At 36.0% G+C, this 19,894-nt stretch overlaps 1 protein-coding gene and 1 pseudogene across 1 annotated transcript in view; one reads left to right on the plus strand and one right to left on the minus strand.

The window, feature by feature from the left end:
• Positions 1–19,894, plus strand: part of LOC123867610 (facilitated trehalose transporter Tret1-like) — a 122,027-nt gene that overhangs the window by 88,765 nt on the left and 13,368 nt on the right. The gene's annotated exons all lie outside the window — the stretch shown is intronic.
• The window catches only part of LOC123867693, a 70,914-nt pseudogene that overhangs the window by 44,825 nt on the left and 6,195 nt on the right, over positions 1–19,894 (minus strand).

The raw sequence follows: 19,894 nt of genomic DNA on the forward strand, positions 1-19,894 counted from the left end.
TTAGTTCTCGGGAACAATGTAGCTATCTATCTATCAGTGAAAGAATTTTCAGAATCGGATCATGTACCGAAGGTTACCCCCTACATGCATACTAACATTTTTGTATACATTAATCTTTGACCTCTCAAATTATTTATATTTTAAAGCTTTTTTTACAATTTATATCATATTTTCATGATAATTATTTTCATAGTTTTCTTCCAATATTCCCTAATATTTTTATGTTTGGTATCATAATTTTACTGAAGTCTAGATCATACCTGAGCTCGATTTAATTCATGGATTACGGTCCTCTCATCGCCTCTTAGAGCTCTTGTAATAAGTGCCCAATTGGTATCGTCATAGTTAACTTTGTAAAAACCTGTGAAATAGTAGGTACATTCTACAAGTAGTCCGGATATGCACTTTTAGTAACAAAGTTATAAAAAAAAACCAGCCAAGTGCGAGTCTGACTCGCACACCGAAGGCGAAGGTTCCGTACTCGGTTTGTGCGTTTACCGCCAAAAAGACTTCGTTTACCTTACCTCTTCACTTTCAGAGCACTCTCTACCCTTCCAATAAATAGCAATGGGATTCTTGGAGTCCACATCTCGAGCGAGGTCCAATTTCGGAATCACTTGCAAGGTAAAGCCAAATTAGGCTCCAAAACCCGGCCAAGTGCGAGTCAGACTCGCGCTCCGAGGGTTCCGCACTCGGGTATTTTTTCTGACATTTTGCCCAATAGATCAAAAACTATTATACATAAAAATAAATAAAAATCTGTTTTAGAATATAAGGGCAAAGGCTTTTCATAAATGATACCCCACTTGGTTTAGTTATCTTACTTTGAAAATTGAAACACATTTTTTTTTTTGTGATATAACCACAAATTCACGGTTTTGAGATTTTTTCCTTTATCTACTTGTGTTATAAAACCTATCTACCTTTCATGATTTTAAGTTTACGGAAAGTACCCTATAGGTTTTCTTGACGAACACGACAGACGGATAGACAGACAGCAAAGTGATCCTATAAGGGTTTCGTTTTTCCTTTTGTAGGTACGGAACCCTAATTTTTTTTAATAAATTAGATTAAACTGTAGGAATGAATTAATATTTACCGGATTCCTGTATGTTAAAGATAACCCATTCCAGACCCAGTGTGCCCCTCTTTAAGGACGTTGTCTTTCTTGTTATAACTTGTGATGGTTTTAAATCCGTGAAGTTAGGAGCACCTGCTCTAGTCCATGTGATGGGAATCTCCCATAGACTTGGGAACTTCGAAACACCTGTGTCTCGTTCCCATCGATCCTAGAACAATTTTACACAATTTTTCAATTTTCTGTACGCACATAAGTAAATTTTATAATATTATTTTTCTATTGAATCTTTAAACTGGAAATATTTTGCAGAAGACGATAACAGTAAAATCCATAAGTACTGATATTATAAATGCGAAAGTGTGTCTGTCTGTCTGTCCATAGGCTACTTTTTAGCCGGAAAATCAAAGAGATCCCACGGAATTCTTAAAAACCTAAATCCGGACGGAGTCGCTGGCATCATCTAGAAAATTACTAAATTCAAATTATTAATATACCTGAAATACAACCATTTCTCCAGTCCTTTGGTTAATTCTAATAGTTAAGACTGGATGGCCAGCTTTTTCAGACCAGGACCTGAAGTATGAATCTATAGTAATATTACCATAGCCTTCCAAAGAACCGTCTTCAGCCGCAGCTGCGTCTAAATTTTCAAAAAGATGGTGCGGCTCTGCTACGTCAAATTTCCTGCAAAATAATAATCACACTTCACACTAATCACACTAATATTATAAAGGCGAAAGTTTGTATGTGTGTGTGTGTGTGTGTGTGTGTTGTGTATGTTTGTTACTCTTTCACGCAAAAACTACTGGACGGATTTGGCTGAAATTTGGAATGGAGATAGATAATATCCTGGATTAGCACATAGGCTACTATTTATCCCGGAAAATCAAAGAGTTCCCACGGGATTTTAAAAAACCTAAATCCACGCGGGCGAAGTCGCAGGCATCGGCTAGTCATAGATAATATATAATTATTTACAAAATAAACTAAACTATTGACTGGCAAAGCTCCTGCTAGGATCCTCTGTGCTATGAGAAGCCAATATATGATGATGATGATGATGAAGGGTGTAAATAAAGATCGCAGTCACTCTGATGCTCCGTTTTTTAACCCCCGACCCAAGAAGAGGGGCGTTGTAAGTTTGACGTGTGTATCTGTGTATCTGTCTGTGGCATCGTAGCTCCTAAACTAATGAACCGATTATTTTTTTTGTTTGAAAGGTGGCTTGATCAAGAGTGTTTTTAGCTATAATCCAAGAAAATCGGTTCAGCCGTTTGAAAGTTATCAGCTCATATCTAGTTACTGTAACCTTCACTTGTCGGGGGTGTTATAAATTTTGATTTACACTTGTCTTACCTGGCATTAAGATATTTTCGCAGTCCCTTGGTATAAGTGTCATTGCCTAGAAAATGTTGTGTCATTCTCAATATCGAGGCTCCTCTTGCGTAGGTGATGACAGAGAAGTGACTGGACACGCTTGAAGGGTCATTCACTGCAGGGTTAGTCAATGCATGTGCGGTGTCCACAGAATCGGACAGCATGGCTTGATGTACTTGCTCTACGATGAACCGGATATCGAAGCCAAGTTCTGGTTCAACCTTTATACAATTAAGCTATAGATATATTAAAGGAGAAACTAACTGACACAGCAACGAACTGCTCCAATTACACTGTCTAAAAAAAGATTCCGACGCATTGAGAACCTCCTCCTTTTTTTAAGTCGGTTAAAAAACTTGAGAATTTGCATGTAGGTTCGCTTTAAGTATAACGTAAGATTTTCAAAAATAATAAGTCCTACATGGGTATTGGGCTATTGGGTAACCACATTTTTTTAGTTTAAAAACCATTTTGTAGTAATAACATGGTAGTAATAATTTGATTGTGAACAAACTGGAAATCTCAAATGAATTTTGTTTTCTAAATAAAATTTTAAAATCTGGTATTCGTGTTAAATATATACCTAATCACTTTTGTGACTCTTGTAACATTACTGCAACTCTACCACCTGCAGTTCGGATCTCAGATTCTTCTGAGAAGAGCTGAATAAGATAAGCTCAGTCACTTTTTCAAAATATACATGTGATTCTATACTTCACTAGAAAGACTGTTTAGTTTATGACGATGTCTGGGATTTGGTTTTAAATGTTAAAAAATATCATACCATGTGCGTCAAGTAGTACTGATAAAATCTGGCAAATCCCTCGTTTAGCCAGAGGTTGTCCCACCAGGCACATGTGACGAGATTTCCGAACCACATGTGAGTGATTTCATGCGATATAATATTAGCAACCCGCTGTTTGTAGAAGTGATTTGTATTTTCTGGGTCGTAGAGAATCAAGGCTTCTCTGAAAAGCATGAAATAAAATAAGTATTTATTTTATTACTAATTGTAGATTATATTATTATTGATATATGCATCTAACTCTAACTTAGTGCGGCTCCCATTTTGGTCAGATCGCATTACATATGCGTAAGCCATATCCGAGTTCGGTCCGAGTTTTTTTATATCCGTATTTTCACGAACTCGGATCGTATGAGTGCGTAACCGCTCCGATTGTCACCGATTTTATTCAATATAAATATTAATTTAGTGATAATATTTAAGTACCTGTAAGTTAATAGACCCCAATTCTCCATAGCTCCTGCGGAAAAATCGGGAATAGCGGCTTGTTTCATATCCATGTTATCAGTCATATTGTAGTATGGGATTCCAGTAAATATTTCCATCTGATTTAGTAGTTTCTCGCCAACATCGAGGGCATAGTCTCCTATTCTAAAGGCGGTGTTCCGGGCGTAAATTTCAAAGGGACGCTCAGTGTTGTTCGACTGTGCTATTGTGTCGTAGTGCGACACGATGAACGCTATCAAATACGTAGACATCAACGGGGTCGTGTGGAACATATCAGCAATTTTACCATTTTCCATGCTGCAACAGAAAATGTTACCTATACGAATTACAACAGTAGATTGCGATACGAGGAACGTAAGAAGGTTATTACAAACGAGCTGGAAAATTAATTGAGTTTGATTGGTTAATATTCACATAGGAACCAAGTTACGGTTGTGTGGAAGGCACTGAGAGCGCATTGGAGGTACTTTTCTTAAAACCTACATATATCAGCATCGATATAAATATAGTATTTATCAGGCATTCGTTTTGCTCGAGAAAAAATTCAGCATTAATAATAAAATAATCGGGACGATGACTACTATAGTCAAATCAGCGACTTTTTATTAAACGTTAAAAGGGTCGCTTGGTAAGGGAGCTTGTATGAAATGAAATACATAAAATATATTGTGACGTCATAAACATTTGACGTAACTTGACGTACTTTTTAAGTTAAGTCGATTAGCAAACTTAAAACTAACAGCGGACGTGGATTTCACGAATTTTGGAAGATTCCTAAGAAGCAGTGACAGGCACCATCCCCATTCTAAGCGACACTTGTAGTTTTGACATACGTTTCTGATCTCCTTATAGGCATGTTAGATATGGTAGGACTGAAGTCTGGGTCTCTGGCGATGGTGATATCGAAGTGCGCTTTGAACCCTGGCTCATCGTAGCAAGGGAAAGCTTGACGCGCGTGTCCGGGCTGGAATTGTGTCGTTCCCATCCACCTGTCGACATTAAAACTTGTGAAATACATCAACATCACATTATTCACTACTAGCTGATACCCGCGACTTCGTTCGCGTGGATGTAGGTTTTTTAAAATTCCCGTGGGAACTCTTTGATTTTCCGGGATAAATGCCTATGTGCTAATCCAGGATGTATTCTATCTCCATTCTAAATTTCAGCCCAATCCGTCCAGTGGTTTTTGCGTGAAGGAGTAACAAACATACACACACACACACACACACACACACACACACAGACACACACACACACACATACAAACTTTCTCCTTTATAATATTAGTGTGATAGTGTGATTCAATGATCGAGGTATGATTTTAATCCGTACCAAGTTCCAGACCTTTTTTTTATCTAGATACAAGTTAGTCCTTGACTCTAATCTCGCCTGGACGTACCTAAGTCTAAAATGGAAGCGGGCTAACCTGGATGAGGTATGGCAGTTTTTATTAAACCTATTAGTTTCTACACTCGAAATCACAGCGAAATCGCTAGGCGGCACGCCTTTGCCAATAGGGTGGTAACTAGCCACGGCCGAAGCGTCCTACCGGATCAGACTAGAGAAAATTTGGAAATTATAAAATTCCAAATTAGGGAATCGAAATCGGGATCTGCTACTAATAAGGCCACAGCGCTCACCACTGCGCCAAGAGGACGTCAATAAATGCGAAAGTATGTCTATCTGTCTGTTACCATTTCATGGCCTATCCATTTAACCGATTTTAATGTTCGGTACCGAGACAGCTAGCTACCACACGAGTAGATATAGATATCTACACGAGTAGATGTAGATATCTACTTGTGTGTTGCTACTATCCAATATCGATATTATCGATTGTTTTTTGGTACAAGTACTAAAAAAACAATCGACTGTAGTCGATATCAAAAGCACCACAGAGTACAAAACGCTTTGCATCCCCTTTCCTGACTTATACCTGTCCAGGTTGTGAAATACCTAAACAGTCCTAGTATCTGGATTATGGGTATCTTTAACGTTCATATATTTTCTATATAATTTAATCTGTTAACTATACTTAATCGTTGCTTAGTAACGCTTTTATTTATCAAAAATCGCATGAAGTTTCTATTAAAAATAACAACGTAACTAAGTAACTTATCATCAATAACATGTCGATTAAGTAAATAAATAGGTATTGATTAATGCATCTTTATACACTGCATCTATATACGTTTCACCTTTGACAGAATCTGAATAGGCATCTTTCATACGACAGAGTCATTAATTTCTTTCGAATGAGATCTTCGCCGAGAGTAATCTTAGAAAGACATGATATTAATAAAGGAGTAGAAAATTGACTTCGTATTCACTAAAGACTCTCTTCGGTAGCTTCAAGTCATGCGTGAGAGCAAAGGGTGAGATGCGCAATCGTCAACGTTTGATATTACGTTATGTTTTGTAAATCTAGTCAATATTTTTGAAAAACTTAAAGGCATTTGAAATAATAACTAAGCAAAGTATACTTTCACGTTGTTAGTTACGCAATTAAGTAGTTTCATTCCATATACTTAAGCAAGCAGTTTCCTGACGATTTAACCTAAAATAGAAATCTCTTCAAGGGTCATGACTTTTAAAACAAACAATATACTTAATTTTTTACTTCGTTGTTTTCTTTTAAGGCATGGATAATGATGAGATAATCGATATTTGGCTAACTTTTAGATCTAGAACAATTGAAGAGCTAGTGAACAAAACGGTGTGTGTAGTTACACTTCTGATCAAAATCCTTTTTTTAATCTAAGCTTTTTTGGTAAACTGAATACAAATCTGAACTCATTTCCAAGCTAAAAATTTGCTAAAATAAAATAGAGTCCAAAGTTCGTGATTTCAATCAAATTCACACTAAAGTTTAATAGCTTTCATTCAGTTTTTTCCTGTAAATTTTTATTTCGTACAGTTATGTCGCTTTTTCACCAGCTCCTCAATTGGAAATATTCAGAATGGCGTAGTACGTTTGTACCAAAAAACGCGTGAAAACTAAGTGTGACAGTTCTCACGCGCTTCTTACCTTACCTTACTCCACTAGAGTCTCTATACCAACTCCTGTAAAAGCCTCGCATATTATTTTGCAAGTTTCCTTTATATATAATTGCAACCAAGTACTCTCGGTCCAGTTGCAGTGGTTCCACCAGTTCAATCCTCAAGAAACTGTACGGCATCACACAAGTAAAATTGTCGCTTTTCAATTGCAAACTAGTAACTTCATCATAGAATATACTCAAAGAATCTATCGTCAGGTCGTTACAATGCATAACGATCTCTCTAACATTAGGCTCGGTAGCAGTTATGTTAATCATAGCAAAACCGTCGAAGGTAAAGGGCTTGTCATACGATTCTGGTAACGTCTCGAAATGTGGTGTTAGAATTATACTATATTTAATTGGTCTGGTGGTAGTGGGCAGGCGGTATTCAGGATTGCGCATCGTCCTCGCAAATTCCTCCCATTCATTTTCCTCTGACACTGGTATGGGGCTGAGGGCTGATATACTCTGGAGTAGGGTTGCCCCGAATAAGAGCACAAACCAGCGGAATGTCTAAAAATAAGATTAGAACTTCAACTATTGTATTTTTATATGAAAAGATTATGGAATCACCCCAATGATTTTCAAATTGTATGTGTCCATTCAAATTGTATGGACACAGACAATTTGAAGAAATCATCTGCTCTCTGAGTCTGACTGCTTAGCGAGTTGTTGCATAGCGAGCTGGAAATCTTGCTTTCAATATTTTTATTTCCCCATCTGAGTGTGGCCTCAGCGTATAGTAGGTACGCTTACATTTTTTCTTGGTTGAGTTATGAGACATTATGTCATCTGAATAGTCCTCTAAAGAATTACCTATCTTGACTATGAATTCCAGTATTAAAGTGCCATAGATTAAAAGCTCTACTATCTATTCTCTTTTTACTTACTACATGATAACATAAAATCCTTTTCCCAACTCATTATCAAAATTTTACTGCACATTTTACTTTCCTACAGCCGCCTTTAATTTTTTTTTTTCAAATACCTGCTATACATTTTCTTTGATAAGATTTCTATAAGTATTTAATTGTTTTGATAAAATAAAGAAATTAAACAAAATTATCGACTTACCATTGTTGCGCTGGTTTGCGGTACAACTGAACAAATTGATCATATTTTTTAATCGGTAGGTACCTATCACATATTTGATTTATCACAATATTATTCTGTAATCCTTGTTATCTTATCTACCATTATATTTTAGAATGATAATAATAATTATTATTATTTTAATCAGTACTTACATTAGATCACTTATAATGTGAGGGGTAGTTATAAAGTAGATAATGCTTTTTCCGCACTGTAGGTACCTATATAAAATCTTGTACTCTGCCTCATTCACTCATAATATTATGTATAATGTATGTACAATAAGTACGTGCTGTCCAGCCAATGAGGTGCATTTCATCGCTGCGTTCGTTCATTACACTTTATAAGTCATCACATTTCAATAATTTTATTTTTTAAATCTGATAGGATTAAATCTCTGGCCAAGTGCGGATTGGCCACAGGGATTGGCAGACCTTTGAAAACATTATGGAGAACTCTCAGGCATGCAGGTTTCCTTAAGATGTTTGCCTTCACCTCTAAAGCAAGTTATATTTAATTACTTAAAACGCACATAACTCTGAAAAGTTAGAGGTGCGTGGCCGTATTGAACCCCCGACCTCCGATTAGGAGGCGGACGTCCTAACCACTAGGCTATCAAAGCTTATCTACCTAGAACAATATACCAGCCTCATTATTTTTGTTACACACTTAATTAAAATCTAACTGAGTATGATTAAATCTAAAATTATAACAATCAACTTTCATTGCTGAAATGTAACTTTTACTACCTACTCTTAGAGAACTAAGTGGTATCTTTTAGCCATCCATTTGTTTTAAAACTCTATTTAAACGAAGGTTTAGGCAAAGAAATGTATAGTTCGCGACAGGTCGACATGGCGATCGGGGTGGGGACACCCTGCACACCCGCACAGCCCCCGCGCTAACCTGGTGCAAGATAGCGGGTGTGCGGTGCGTCCCCCTCGCCTTATACCCTGATTCCCATGTTAACCTGTCGCTAACTATACCAAATTTTTTAGAGCCCTATGAAAAAACAGAATCTTATAGGATCACTCGTACGTCTTGTGTGCGTCTTTCTATATAACTATATGTCACAGCCAATTTTCCCCGAATCCACTGACCGATTTTATTATTAATTTATTTGGTATACAGTACGTGCTTATGAATTTTCATGATTGAACTAGTCATAACGTCATGAAGAAACTCCTCTCTCGATCACAACATAAGTTTAATATTCAAAACATCTACAAAGTATAAGGTGATGAAAATATACCCACTTGTACCTAAGTAGGTATATTTTTTTATTGTAATGTAGTTGGACTTTCATTGAAAATAGATAAACGATAGTCCTGTACGTTCTAGTCTCGTAATCATTGAAAATTTCACAAGGTTTACTGGACATAATAAAATTATGATAAGATCTGATAAGTAGGGGAAAGCAGGTAGGATTCGTACACTTTTTACACTACGTCATATAAAAACAAAACTAATAAATATTTCAAAATAATTTCAATGCTGCTGAATTGCCTATTTATCTAGCTTTAATTATATAGTAGTTCAGTGTTGTTACAAAGTAACATGTCAAAGCTATGATAAAATTCCCAAAAAATGGGAATCGTACGAAAGCACCCCACACGCGGGGCAGCTTCGTAAATTGAATAGGGTACAATTTTGTACATAGTGCGGACTGGGGAGCCTTCGTACAAAGTTTATTAAGGTTATTTATATGAAATTAAACATTTATTGATATTAAAATTAACACAGAATCAACCTTAAAAATAGTAATAATTAACAATATCATGGTGTTTTACAATCAACGTGTTACAATTTAAGTCATAAAATCAACATTAAAATTTTTCATTATGGTAATGCGCGTTTCATCTCCTTATTTTTTTGTATTCTTTCTTGCTCTTCTTTATTATCCATTTTACTCTAACCATTTCTATTGGTGTACTTAACTTTTCTGGCAATTTTCCTTTCTTTGTCTATTTAGGTACATTCCTGTTCACTTTAGGGCAAGGTTGCACAATTTCGGGCGTCATCATCCCACAAATGATTTAGAATGTGCGGAGGGTTAAACGTTACCAACATTTGACGCTCGGCTAGCTATAAAACTACTAGTAATCTTTGATTTCACGACACCCCTAGGGTAATATTTGACAGCTATGTCGATTTCAAAATCCAACCGAGAGTTTCCTCACTCTAGTTCACTCTCCTAGTAGGCATCATCACAATTTGTTGCTCGGAATCCCATATCCCAGTCAGTACGTAATAATAACATAACAATAAGTTATCTAAAAAGTTATAGCGTGCGTGAAAGCTATATACTAAGTATAAGCTAAGCTAAGTATAAGCTAAGTATACTTATAATATAAAAATTCTTCTATTAAATTACATACTTCTTACCGTAACTGGAATTACTAGAAAGAAAAATTGGTGGTGTCTCTTTTCTAACTGTGTGCATTATTATTAATAATAATAATAATATGTAAGTATATTATATTATCTTTGGCTTTTATATATATCTATTTTGTAACTGGGCGTGAGAGTAAGTTATATAGATAATAATAATATACCTAACTACATATTATATAAATATCTCAAACTTTTCAGTTTTTTGGTAGGGCAAGCAATTCACTTACAGAATGTACCTACCTACTTACTTCAACGTCCAATATTTCTTAAAAGAAAGAAATAATTTATCGTGAGTTACATTTTTGTTTCGTTTGCCGTGGAGACCCTGTGAGGCCCATGGAGTCTTAGAGCTCAAAAATTTTTACGACACATTTCACTGTGCCTTTAGCCTTTAGCTTAATCGGGTGACAGAAGGGCTGGCTTATTTTTGGCCCAACGGATCAGCCTGGCTGTCCCCATTCCATGCGCGCGCATTGGCATGATTTGTATAGTAATTAGATAAGGCTAGTTTTATGTATTATTTTAATATTTTCAATTTAGAAAAATCCTCGTATTCTTCGTTCAAAGTACCTAGTTTTCTGCTCGTGATGTTAAGAAGTAACATATTGTCCATCTTTTCTAATGCTGTTGGTAGCGACGACATTAACCGTAATGATTATTCCTATCCTGGATGTTGTTATTCTTTTTATTACCTATATTCTAAATCTAAATGAATCGATTACGACGTCCAAATTTCCTGATGCCAGGAATAGTACTCACGTTGTGTATGTACCTCTTCCGATAAAAGCAAATGCTGCGTATTTTTCCGATTTCCGAAATTCTGTCCCATTTCTAATTTCCATCTTACCGTTTCCTTCCAAAGTCTTTGAAAAGTTAATCCACGATCAACTTGCCTTTAATCTAAATAGACATTGCCTATTTAACCCTTTCCAATCCGGTTTCCGTTCTGGACATAGTACAGCTGTTGCTCTGATTAAAGTTACTGATGACATTCGCTGCGGCATGTAGTTTCCTAACTATCGTGAAAGGGGTTCCTTTCAGAATGGGAAGAGTTTAGCCACAGGCCACCACATTGGCCATATGCGGATTGGCAGACTTTACACACCTTTGAGAACATCATGGAGAACTCTCAGGTATGCAGGTTTCCTCACGATATTTTCCTTTACCGTTAAAGCAGGTGATATTTAATGCTTAAAGCTTTTTTCAACTCTAACTTCCAAAAGTTAGAGGTGCGTGGCCCGGATCGAACCCCCACTCAACGTCCCATCTAGGAGGCGGACGTATTAACCACTAGGCTATCACGGCTTGTTCAAGTTCAAGGTTAGAGCCATGAGCTCTGATTGTGACACCAACTCCGCTAGTAACGTCCCTCTTTTTCAGCTTTTGTGAAGCAACTTTATTTCACACCTCAACGATGAATAATTGTGAAAGGTTCCACTAGATCTTTTTACTTACCGTCAGAAAAATGATTTATAAAATTGAGACTCTTTAGAGACGTGTGATTTATGAGCAAAGCTATATTTTAGTATCGCCATACTTTTTTTTTATTAAGAACTGTTTTATCAATCCCCAAAATATATACTTGACGAATAAGATTGATGCAAGATTTCCAATACAAAGTCTTACAAAGTTGGAACTTTGTATACCTACATCCCATCCATGCCTACAGCAAACATTTTGAGTTAAATTATAAATACTTTAGGTGTGGTTTGTTTTATTAAATTTTAAATTTCAAAATTTTAAAAAACCAAATTATTTAGTACTAATCAAACGGGTGTACCCGTTCAGCCTATAGGCAATAGGTACAATACAATACAGCAATAGGTTGATGTCAGTTAAAACCGCCTCTAAGATTTTCGTGGTAAGACCGTAGTCTCACCGCGGTGCAGTATAAACAGACGTTAAACGGTGAGGCATAAGCGTGGTTAAGTTTTAAACCATGCCTAAAAAGTTTTGTAGAAAAATATTGGCGATTAAAAATCTGCCCTAAAACAAATAACAACACTTTTTAACACGACCTAAACATAACGTCCGAAATTGCTTTTTTTAATAAATATTTCAGCAATCAGCTCTATAACTATTAATTAAGACAACGATTACATAGTCCGTGCAAAATGAAAACTCTCTCGACATTTTTGCTCTATATTGTGTCAACTGTCATGTCAAAAGTACAATTTTAGTCCTTATTCTAAGGGCAAACCGTATTTCTGACATGACAGTTGACACATAGAGCAAAAATGGCGAGTGAGAACTTAAAAGTTTATGCATTATACAATAATGTTTACAATAACTGCCACTGTCAATACAACAACTGATAGTGCTGACGTAACCGCCGAATCAGGAATTTTAGGAGTCGACGGTTCTTCCAAAGGAGGCGCTGTCACCGTGCTGGGGTTAGTCACCGGCGCTGGTGTAGAGCTGGTAGTGGTGATGTCCTCGTTCTCATTCTCGAAGTATTTATTGAGATCTTCTTCAATTGTCGTGTACCACTGACGTCCTTCGCGAGTTGATTTGATACTATTTGTTATGGCACCGTATACCTCAGCTTCTAGTGTTTCCTTTGCCCATTTTTCAAACTGGAAGGAATAGTGCCTAAATATTAATTTGTTCTCCCGGCCTGGTAGCCCGGTCGATTTAGCTCAAAAAATAGGAGGAGATTACAATGATTCGCCTAGAGCTGAAAAGTACGAATGTTTGTAACACCACTATAAATGAAATGTGAAAAGTCACCATTGATCTGACATTTGCTAAAAAAAATCTAGGTCTAAATTCGCAAATATGGATTTTTGAGTTTTTCAGCCGAATGGTAAGTTTTATCATAAGAACAGGTGTAACAAAATTGCAAATCACACAATTATCTGTAAAATTTGTCTTTACACTTTTTCTCCTAAGCTTCACCGTTTCAAAGATATTACGTTTCAAATAATATATATGTAGTTGTAAAAGTCGTTTTTTCAGAATTTGCAAAAGCGTTTAAACAACATTTTGCAAGTATCACTCATACTAGTAGATGGATACTTTTCACATTTCATTTCAGAACATTTATACAAATTTTCGGCTCTATACGAATTATAGTGACCTTGAATATCTATTTTGAGCGGGCTACCTGTCGCTGCCATGTTTTCCACCGGATGCCACCCATGATCTAGCATCGGGAATATCAATTCCTGCGAGCTGTCATAGGACGCCGATGTTACTATCCAAGCGAGCGGTGTCCCATGACAGCGTGCGGAAAGTAATATTCCCGGGGGGAATTATTTATGCTATAAATATGTGATATACCTGATCGTATTTTGAAAATCACCATCTATTGCGAACCGCAAGATAGCGCACGCACACTCGGCTAGGTTGCAGTTTTTTGTTTTTACTAAGACTAACTAACATATTTCTAGAATTTTATACCTTGTAAAGCCTGTTGCATATCAGGCGACTAACTTTTGAACTTAGAAAATTTTCAGCCCTTAAGCTCTACAATCCTGGCCCTTGACCTATTTTTCTTAGATCTCTTTAATTTTTTTGTTCTATATTATTCTTGCTCTTGATTTGCATTGCTTTCGTTTGGTGATGGTAGCCTTGATCTGATTTCATTAGACAGCCCATTCGCGGTATGTTCGTTTTACGTACATAATATTCAATTTAAATACTTACTGCATCGATATCTGTATCTGAACGCAATCTGGCAAGGGTATTAGTAAGTGCAGACGTTTTGAGGCTGTAAACCAAATTTTATATTATATTTATTAATCAGCTAGCTTTTGCCCTCGACTTCATCTACAATACATGCAAAATTTATAGCACTATTGTAGCTAATTTAGAATATTGTATTAATGTATAATCTAACAGTAAACTGATTTTTGAAATCGGACGAGTAGTTTCGGAGATTAGCTCCTACATACAAACTTTCTAATTTTACCTCTTTACAATATTAGTATCGATAGATTTGATTTAATTACAGCATGTTTATAAAGAATAACTAACTGAATAGCATAAAGAAATTATTATTATCAAACATTCCATCCGAGCGAAGTCGGAGCAACTAAGAAGCGCCTTTTACCCACAAGATTACAGAAGCACCGAAACCGAATACAAGCTTTAACGCTATTTTTTTTTAAATATAAAAATAGCGGGCAACGAGAATGTGAGTCACTTGATGTAAAGTGATTACCGCCGCCCATGAACATTTGCAGTACCAGAGGAACCGCCTTGCGTTGCCGGTCTTTCAGGGAATTGGTTGGTCTGCCCCTTGAATAACCCCATGTGGTGATCTAGTGGAAACACCGATGGTAGTTGATTGCACAGTTTGCATGTGCGTGGAAAAAAGGATTGTGAGGGTGAAGTTGAAGGCAAAAGTTAGTACTTAATTATAGTAGCTGCTGAAAACGATATTACTTACGCCTGTAAAACCTCCTCTACATTGTTTTGTATGAATCGCAGAACGATTTCAGTGTTCTCTTCATTTCCCGTCAACGCGCTGTTGAAAGCCGAGTTATAATCTTGAGGTCGGATTTCCGTGTCATTCTTAATTATATTTGTAAGGAACCTATAAAATAAAAAACAACGTAAGTAAAATAAATCACACTAATATTATAAAGGCGAAATTTTGTATGTGTGTGTGTGTGTGTGTGTGTGTGTGTGTGTGTGTGTGTGTGTGTGTGTGTGTGTGTGTGTGTGTGTGTGTGTGTGTGTGTGTGTGTGTGTGTGTATGTTTGTTACTCTTTCACGCAAAAACTACTGGACGGATTTGGCTGAAATTTAGAATGGTGACAGATAATATCCTGGATTAGCACATAGGCTACTTTTTATCCCGGAAAATCAAGGAGTTCCCACGGGATTTCAAAAAACCTAAATCCACGCGGGCGAAGTCGCGGGCATCGGCTAGTAGTAAATATTTTAATTGAATTAAAAAAAACCGGCCAAGTGTGTGTCGGGCCATGGGAACTGTAGGGTTCCTTAGTTGCCCGTCACAACTAACATTTTTTACACAACGACCAATTTGATCTATATCATAATTTTTAATTCAATTTATACGACTCCAAGAATATACATTATAGATCATATTTCTCAAACAATTAGGTTAATGCTTGAATATTGAGTGTTTTGTTACTTTTGTAAAGTAAAAAGTTGTGTTGTTTCAAAAAATATTGGTTTTGGTTTTAGAAAAGCATTGTTTTTTTTAAATTTTAACAATGCAAAAAAACGTACGCGTTAAGTGACTCAGCGTCCTTAGTGCATCCAATATTTTGAAGGATCAAAATTTTCTCAGTGTAGACGTTGTGATTGAGATAACGGTTCCACAGGAAATTGAAGTCCTCTCGGGTTCCCTCGCGGAGCCCGTTGCAGTATACCCAATGACGATTATTTACTGGAACTCTGAAAATAATAAACGAGATTATTTGACGTGACGTTTATGATCAGACTACTGAGATTGGGACTGACAAAGACTGAAACGAACGAACGCTGCGATCAATGCAATGATACGCCCAAACAGTGCGAGTTGCTGCACTGCAGCTACTGACCAGGCCAGCTCGCACGCTAGATTGCACTGTGTAAACCAGGTATTAGGGGTGAAATATTCGTACCTGATATTCGTACTTACTCTATGTTAGCGACAAGAGCGCGCAACTGTGTTACCGCAGAATCCCGACACTGTCTTACATTCAGCCTGCACATCAGCGGGGCTAGCTGGTATCTCAGGAAGGACTTCATGAAGCTTTCACCCGCAATGGGGCTGTACGTCAACTCTCCCATTACCTTTGCTGCCCAATCTACTATCAGTTTCTGTAATTTTGTAAAGTAGGTAAGTACCTAGTTAAGTAATCTTTTACGAAAAACATGTTTTAGTTATCTTGTCATATTATGTACATAAAAATACTATCATTCTTCATCGCTCACATCTTGGTATACTACCAATATAACTACAAAAATATGGTTGTCCCTCAACTTAGTACGCTGCAACATTAGACTTGATTTTTGCATGGTTATTAGTTAAAAACTACGAGAGTGACACCGGCTATATTTTATCACAAAAAAAATGAGAGAGTTCCCACAAGAATCTTGACCTCAATCTACGCGATCTAAGTCACGGGCATTATCTAGTCAAGTACATAATTTTAATTGTATTATATAGAGTAACATGGACAGAAAATCGCGCGCTGAATTTCACTGTAATGCGCCATATTAGTATTATCCGTGTAGAGGTTACCACACATTAGATAGTATGTATTTTAATGTTTACAAGGACCACCTCCGAGAGACGTTATATTCTTAGTAAACACTAATTAATCCTATAAGAATTCGTTCTCTAGTTTAGAAAATGTTTTGAACAAACCCACAGCTTGCTGGCTTTTTATTGCATTACAAAAACTGCACACAAATTAAAATACCTATGCTATCTGTTTTTAAGACGAAAATCTGTTAGCGAACATAATGTAGGTAACTATGACTACTAAGTAGGTACATAAGCAATCAAAATACAATGACTTGAATAATGATGCGTTGCTTTCTTGAAATAGTTTAAGTATAATCTTTCTTGAGGAAATTAAAAAGAATAGCTTCCTTTTGAGGCAACTAGGGCGTAGTTGCTCCCATAAGGAAACAATTTTTTTGTAATTATGAGATCCCCGGACGTTGTGTGATGTGACGGTTGTCGCCATCTTCAGTTATTGGTTGACGCAATATCGCAATTCTATTAGAAATGAAAATAGAAAAAATTAAAAAGTATTTTTTTATAGAAAGAAGCTTTTATTTAAAATGCGCTAAAAAGAATGAAATAAGCTTTGCCTTTAAGATTTTACTATCAACTTATAACGTCATTACACAATAATTAGTTGCTCACACGTCACACATCTCGCTCTTGTATATTTCCCGCCCATCGATTGCAATAGCATGCTCTTTCACACGACTTGGAGCGAGCCTGGAAAGCACTCTTGAAAAACCGGCCAAGTGCGAGTCAGACTCGCGCACCGAGGGTTCCGAACTCGGATAATTTTTCGACTTTTGCACGATAAGTCAAAAACTGTTATGCATAAAAATAAATAAAAATCTGTTTTAGAATATACAGGTAAAGCCCTTTCATCTATACATATAATAAAATTGTAGAAATGTGGTGTCTGTACAATGGAAATATATAAAAAAAAGTAGCAGGGGTTGTTATTATATCGATGCCGAACCCGAAATTGTAATTAATTTTTTTTTTGTCTGTTTGTCTGTGTGTTTGTGCACGCTAATATCAAAACGGCTTATTCGATTTATATACGGTTTTCACTAATATATTGTAGTAAGCTTCACTTAACATTTAGTGTTTATTTCATGTCAATCGGTTCATAAATAAAAAACTTATGTCAATTTAAAGAATCACGGCGAACATTTTTAGCGTACAGAGTATATGCTGCCCGAAAAGTCATTATTCCACGCGAACGAAGTCGCGGGCACAGCTAGTATGATAAATAATAAAATTGATAGCCCACTTGGTATAGTTACCTTACTTTGAAAATTGAAACACATTTTAATTTTTTTTAATGATATAACCACAAATTCACGGTTTTTGGATTTATTCCTTTACTTGTGCTATAAGACCTACCTACCTGCCAAATTTCATGATTCTAGGTCAACGGGAAGTGCCCTATAGGTTTTCTTGACAGACACGACGGACGGATGGACGGACAGACAGACAGACAGACAGACAACAAAGTGATCCTATAAAGGTTCCGTTTTTCCTTTTGAGATACAGAACCCTAAAAACACTTTTTATCTGGAACCTTATTTTACTAGAATAGTGAAGGTTGTTCTCATCTTATATCTCATACCATAACGCTTTAAATGACTGACAGAATAAAGTTTACCTCAAGTCTAGGCTGGTATTTGGTACCGACAAGCCTGTTCTGAAGCCAATTGAAACCGGTAATAGCCGTCACCCAGGGAGTGTAAGCAGTCTCATCTTTAAGGAACGAGAGAATATTGAGGGCTCTATTGTATGACATGATGCCTGCCCGAGCGAATTGGAAGACGTCGTTCACAATCTGTAATTATACTCAAAATTGAAAATAGAAAAAATAGAAAATGCGGACTGAAGCAAAACTAGCCTCTCCATGATTTGGCGTATTAAATGGGTTGCCCAATATTCTTTCAGATGTGAGAATAAGAAAATATTTGAAAAAATATCATGATACGATGCCACTTATTTTTTCTTGATTTTATATTTTAATATTCTAATACCTATAATAAATTTGTAAGTTCTCCAAATATCTGACCTGTGCTCTATTAAATTCATGAATAGCTGTTCTGCTATCGTTCTCGCGTAATGCAATAATTATTAGATCCCAAGTGTAATCATCATAGGTGACTCGGTAGAAACCTGAAATCAATTAAAGCTTTTATATAAACTAAAAAAAATATAAGTTTAAAATAATATAAAAAAATAGATAGGTAAAATCATAGTGAAATTAAATTCTTTGTTTTATTTATACCTACTATAGAAAACATTAACTGCTGATAAAGTGCGAGTGATCTTTGATCTTGGTATCAGGTGTGGTATTTTTTTCTGGTTTTGAAAAATAAAATTAAAAGATTCCGACGAATTGAGAACCTCCTTCTTTTTGAAGTTGGTTAAAAACACAAATGAACTGACAACACAATAAAGAATTTAGAAGCCAGTTGAATTTATATTCAACACGAATTAAATATGAATTCGAAAGAGCTATTCGTATCATTTTACATCGAAGAGGATTATGATCATTAGTAAAAGTAGAATTGCAAATTTGTTAAAGATGATTAATTAGGTACCTGATTGTTGTTTATTGAAGATGACCCACTGGTCACCAACAGATCCACGATTGAGAACAGTAACAGAGTCGGTGAGAATATGTGACGGCTTGAGGTCAGTAAAGTCAGGGTTTGAAGCAGTGGAGAAGGTAATTGGCACGATATAGTTTAAGTTATTTTTGGCGTACCCAGTATTAATGCTAAAACGGCGCTGAAAATACACAAATTCAGAGATCATTAAATTTCATAAAATTGCATTGTTTGACAGTATCAATATTAGTGGCAACTTTTAATTGAAAAGTTGCAAAAAATATATAATATTTTATAATAACTACCTGGGTAATTCTCATTTCACCCGTTCGGTGATTAACTTCAACAAATAAGAGTGGGTGACCATTTTGTTCAGTCCACGTTTTATAATAATCGATAACTGAGAAATTTCCATATTGCGATATTGCTCCATCTGCCACGGCTGCATCTTGAAGTGCTTGGAAAAGATGAATCGGTTCTGCAGTTTTGTAACTCCTAAAATAAGAAAGAGAGAAAAATTGTCATGCTGGTAATGAAGAAGAAATCTGATGAATTAATTTTCTTACATTAATTTTTTGTCTTTCTTACTGCCTTTTTACTAAGCGGAAATATTACTTCATTAAAAATAAAGCAAATAATATTCATTTATAGATTTTCTGTTTTTTAGTCACATACTTACCTAACATTTAAATAGTATTGAAGAAATTATTACTTCGACAAAGAAGCTGACAGAAGAATACAGCTAGATTATTAGTTCAATGGCTAGGGCAGCATTTGGAATATTAATTACATCAAATCTTCAATTTGTCGATACCTCAAAGCCGAAAGTCTTTAATGAGTGTTTCCTACCTGTGATGACACTGA

Source organism: Maniola jurtina, chromosome 8, assembly GCF_905333055.1.
Source record: "Maniola jurtina chromosome 8, ilManJurt1.1, whole genome shotgun sequence".
NCBI lineage: Eukaryota > Metazoa > Arthropoda > Insecta > Lepidoptera > Nymphalidae > Maniola > Maniola jurtina.